Source organism: Taudactylus pleione, unplaced genomic scaffold (assembly GCF_031769625.1).
Source record: "Taudactylus pleione unplaced genomic scaffold, aTauple2 ptg000326l, whole genome shotgun sequence".
Taxonomy (NCBI): Eukaryota; Metazoa; Chordata; class Amphibia; order Anura; family Myobatrachidae; genus Taudactylus; species Taudactylus pleione.
This window is the reverse complement of record NW_028284727.1, coordinates 2,576,501-2,582,500: the sequence shown is the minus strand read 5'-3', so window position 1 is coordinate 2,582,500 and position 6,000 is coordinate 2,576,501.

The following is a 6,000-nucleotide window of genomic DNA, read 5'->3' as shown; positions in this document are numbered from 1 at the left end:
TTCTAGTTACGCCCTTGCATGAAAACACAGAGGGCTGATTAATACCTGTATATACAGTATAGTCACTTTAAAGAGGACTATTCTGGAATTAATATGAACTTGCATGAGTCATAAAATTTGATACATGTTCAGACTGTAAGCATAAAAGGATACTTTTATAGCTTTCACACAGGGTTTTGACAGATTGCCAATTTCCACTGGAGCCAGCCCCAGGACCTGTGTATTGTAAGTGTCCCAATTTTTAGGGATTGTGTGACAGTACTTTGGGGTATTAGAGCATGACATGGTTATGTGTTGACACAGTGGATCATCTGAGCTGGGTATACGCCCATTGGCTATGTGTAAAATACACAAAATATTTTTAAAAATTCCCATGTGCGTATGAAGATCTGATACTCCTTGCAATAGGTGGAAAAAAGGGAAGAAAATGGTTGTGAAGACACTGACTAAATAAGAGTGTTCACATAATTGGGAAATGAGGTAGACATATATGGGTTTCAGTAGCTGTATCTTGTGTCGAACTGGGGCTTAAAGGGTACACTGGGGGAATGCAGTAGTAGGGAGTCCAAACACCACAGTTGCTTGGATAATCATTAGGCAAATATTGGTGTAGTTTCTATAGAAGAAAACCAAGAACAGATGTTTTTTTGGTGGTCCTGCTCCACAAATTAACTGATCCTCTAATAAAGTAACAATGTATAGTTCAGTGCACAGTCTGGAACATGACCCCTAGAGGATGGGATGGGGCCCACCAGAGATTTCCCCTGTACCCCTGTGGGCCAGTCCGACCCTGGATGTATCTTTTACTGGTGCCTGAGGGCAAGTACATATACACTCTTAAAATGATGATGCTCTAACTAGCTGCTGTTGATGGTGGATTCATCTCTGCAGCTACATGGAGCTTTCTTCATTACTCATTCCCATATTATACTTTCATTAGGACATGAAAAGGGTTTATACCTTATATTTTAAAAATTTATATTTTTTTATGTAATATCTGCCACCTGCTGTGCCAACGTCTAATACAGTATGGTGACTGGACCACAACAAGAGCTGAGGGATGAAAAGCGCACTAAGAACCTTGGGGGAGTCCAGTGGTTACCGGGGCACATGAGTTGATAGATGCTGGTTTCTGTGTCAGAGAAAATTTATGTGAGCCTTTCAGAGGGGAGAGGAGACTAAGTGGTCTGTGCAGAGGGGACGAGAGTTTCAGTGAGTGCTTATACCTGCCAGTCAGTGATCGGGGAGGCAGTCAAGGTCCCAGCCAATAAAAATGTATTGATAAATACCCTGTTACAAGTTCAGAAAATGGGGTACACTGACTAAACTGGAGGTCCCCTCTGCAGCTCCGGGACAGGCTGCCTTTTGACTTCAATGAACCATGTTATGTCTCCTGGCTCCTCTCTGGCATTGTGGAATGTCTGATTCAGCTCTGGCTCAGCAGCAGTGATAAGTGGAAAGGCATGCAAAACCTTACCTTACGGGGCTGGTCTCCTAGTCCAGTCAAACTCAGTCAGTCCAGCAGGTGGCATGGAAGTCTTAAATTTATCATTTCTATATGAGTTTGAAAGAGAGGGCAAAAGGAAAGTGCGTGGTGCATCATACGTTTGGTGGAGGAATCAGATTGTGTGAGTTTGAGGAAAGAAGTGAAGGACAGGTATGAATGAAGATGTCAGTGAGAATGTGCATATAATGAAATGGAGTGTGTGGAAAGGGAAATGGTACAGTAAGAACAAGTTAAGCATGATCAATGTATTGCTAATAACGTAAATGTGGGTGAAGAGGCACCCAAATGACAGTATAATTAATGAGATGCATGGGGGCTAAAGCGACTGGTGGATCGGAAGAGCTTTTTTTTTTTTTGTCGTGAGACGTGTATAGATGTGTGTGTGTGAGAGACAATGCTGGGTGGTGATGGAGTGGTGGTGGAGATTGACGAGAGTCAAATCGGTAGTAAGAAGTATAATCATGGTAAAAGAGTGGATGGACATTGGGTGTTTTCTAAAAGTTGTTTAAAGCCTTGATATTGAGACTTTGTTGGCGATCATTTGGGACTATGGCCCTGATTCAGAGCCGGACGCTCTGACAGAGCGCTCACTCTGAATCAGGGCCGTCCTTCTTGATTTTTAGAGCGGCTTCCTGGCCGCTCGTATAGCTGTGGGTGACCACCCACAGCTATAGCGAGCGGCCAGGAAGATGGTCACGATGGTCAAGACCATCGTGACCATCGGGCTTGCGACGAGACCCTTGTGGTAGGGTCTCGTTGCCGCAAGCCCTAGAGTGCTTTTGGCTCAAACAGAGCCGAAAGCACTCCCACTGACATCACTTGTGATGTCAGTGGGGCCGGCCCCAGACGGTAGACGTTCCTATGGGAATACCTCTGTCTGTGCAGCCACGCCCACCAAAGGGGGCGTTCTGTCACTCAACATCGACAGCACGCCCCCTTTGGTATGAGACCCGGAGCGACGGTTTGCCCGTCGCTATCCGGGTCTCGCGCATGCACACGCCGGAGCCGGCTCTGTCGTGCGCATGCACACTGGGCCAACTTCGACCAGCTTGCGAGCACTCAGCGCTCGCGAGCGGGTTTGAATCAAGCCCTATATACGTCCCAGAACAACAATTATGTCTGACTGCTAGTGAGCTAATGTCTGATTGGAGGAAGAAGGTTACAAACACCTAAACATCAATCAATCCCTTCACTTTAAAGACCCATAGCTCAGAGTTAATTCCAAAACCATTGAAAGGGATATGGTGGGCAGTTAAGAAATGGATGGATGGAAAGAATCATGTCAGAGGGAACTTTGAAGCGTACCTACCAGAGTACATGTGGTGCAAGAGGCTTAAGGCCTCCACCAGAGCACAGAAGTTCGCCAGCGTTATTTCACAGCTGTATCCTCCAATACAGACTCTAGCCTTGACACTCCCAAAAACTGGGGGCAACAGCCTCTGTTTGCGGGAACGTAGGCCGATGACACCCCCTTCCCACCTCCAAACGGCTGGGGACAGTACATGCCAACAAGCAGGACTCATTATGCACAAACCCACAAAAATTGGAGATGTACGTAAATTACTTTGCTAGTTTTTACTGATCTATTTAATGTGCGACATTTGTACATCTTTGTGCAAATGAGTCTGAATATTTATACAATGTGCTATCTTGCAGTGGCCATGTTTAAGAATAATACCTGTGTGGTTAAAGCCGCAGCCCAGCATCTCTAGTACAGATTGAGTAGTGTTTCGCTGCATCTGCGATGCACATAAAATAGTAATTTAAAGATTTGACACATCTGTATCTAAAATCTACATTTACGCCTGATTTTGGCATGTCACATCTAGAGAAGTATTCCTTTTAAATGCCTGTTAGTAATTCTCTAGTCTATTTAAACTTTGTCATGCCTATTAGTGCCTCACTACTTGGCTACCACAAAATATACAGTATGTTCCTATGAATATGAATGTGCCAAGTGGCTTCTGCAGCTGATGGCATCTGTTGAGTGATTTAACTATGTTGAGTGGGTTCAGCAGGTTTCCGGAGTCATCTTGGTGAAGCAAACGTCATATTTACCACCACTTTGTCCCAGGTGATTGACAACTCGGGTGGAGGCACTGTTCAGCCAAACTCAGAGGGGAGTGTCTTAACTCAATACTTGTTCTGCTTCAAGTATGTGATAAAGGGGTGTTATATTTAATTGAATGTATTCTGACTCAATAATCAGGCTATAAGTTTATGGCCCCTGAGATAATTCCTCTGTGTATATCTGTATTGAACCAGTACTTACACTAAGAGACTTTGTCAGACAGTGTCAACTCAACTAGTAAGGCACGTATGAAGAATCCAGATTAGGGTTTATTTCAAGCTGATATTGTAATTATGCATAACATAGTAGGTGAAAAGATGATAATTTGCCAGAACTCAGCAAAAAGCAAATGAAAGCTAAAATGGCAGACACACACACTGAGCTACAGACAGGAAGAAAGTAGAGGTAATGACATCAGATCCTAGCTACAGAAAACCAGGAAGGACAAATTTAACAAGATGCAAAGCCTTGCAATGGTAACAGGACAATAACTAACAGCATATGAAAAAATATTTATATGTATATATATATACATACATACATATACACAGGCCATTTAAAGAATGCACTCACCAGGACTTCTCATTTCCAAAGTATCAAACCTACTTTAATGATCACATCATGTTTAAAAGGTCACAAGTCGACGTTTCGACCGCACAAACGCGGCCTTCATCAGGACACCACCAGTGAGACACAGGACCTACAAGCACCCTCCATACTGGCCACCTTATATACCTCACTCAATAAGTCTCCATTATTGCTCCACCCCCATTAACCCTCCAGGACCGGAAGTGACACCCGCGGGATAGAACACATCAAAAACAGTACAAATACTTATTCACAAACGTCATATCAATAACGAACCTCATATCCATCCAGGCGCCATAGCGCAAGAACAAACGCACAAAGTACAGAAATCGCTGTTCAGCTAATAGCTACAACCAGGATCTTTCTTCCGGTATGCGTTCCAGCGATACTGGAAGTCATGCGTTCCACACACGCAACGTCACTTCCGGTCCGCTTCATAATGCACCCGGGAATACTGACTGGTAAATCATGTTCCTTAATGCGTCAGACATCAATATAATACCCATACATCTATGTGCCTACCATTATAACCTATAATGCATCCTTTAACTCTGCAAAAAAAAGTATTTATAAATACATATATTCCATATAAATACGCATATAAGTATAACAATAACTACATGCTGATGAGAATGAATATATAGGGAACCATGGAGGAGCTTTAGTGCCATACATATATAATCGTGAACCACCACCACATCATAAAAAATATAACATATAACTAATATAACCTAATCTGGCATCTGAGAAAAATGATAATGAAAAAATAATAAAAATCATAATAAGAAAAATAGTAAAAAAAATAAAAAAAATTTTATTATACAAAACTCCTTTATAAAAAATTATTATATTCATTTAGTCCCTTGGGGGCCACTGTCTCCAGCGTATGTATCCAATGGGATTCTCTTTTGAGTAACAAAAGAGCACGATCCCCACCCCTTAGATGGAGGGATCCAATCGATCATCATATACTTAAGGGACGCCACTTGATGACCTTTAGACAGGAAATGAGCTGCCACTGATTTATCTGTGCCCTTCTTTTCATATGCCAGTCTGATGTCTGATCTGTGCTGAGCCATCCGTTCATGGAAAGTACATATCGTCTTTCCGACGTACATTAAACTGCATGGGCAGCACAGGATGTAAATAATGTGGTCCATCTGGCAAGACAACCGATATTTGATCGTGATGCGTTTCCCACTTTGCGGACGTGGGAAAGATGTTTCGGCCAATAATGCTCTGCATGTAGTGCAGCCAAGACACCGATAGCAACCAATTTTCTTAGAGAGCCAGCCTTCTTGTTTCACCTTCATAGTGGATACATTGGTCCTATACAGGAGATCTTTTAAGTTCGCCCCTCTGCGGATACTTAGCATCGGTGGTTTATGTCCCAATGTACCCAGATTGCGGTCAGTCAGATCTTTCCCACATTATTTACATCCTGTGCTGCCCATGCAGTTTAATGTACGTCGGAAAGACGATATGTACTTTCCATGAACGGATGGCTCAGCACAGATCAGACATCAGACTGGCATATGAAAAGAAGGGCACAGATAAACCAGTGGCAGCTCATTTCCTGTCTAAAGGTCATCAAGTGGCGTCCCTTAAGTATATGATGATCGATTGGATCCCTCCATCTAAGAGGGGTGGGGATCGTGCTCTTTTGTTACTCAAAAGAGAATCCCATTGGATACATACGCTGGAGACCGTGGCCCCCAAGGAACTAAATGAATATAATCATTTGAATCATTTTCTATAAAAGATCTTTTGCATCATAACATTTTTTTTATTTTTATTATTTTTTTTTTTTTACTATTTTTCTTATTATGATTTT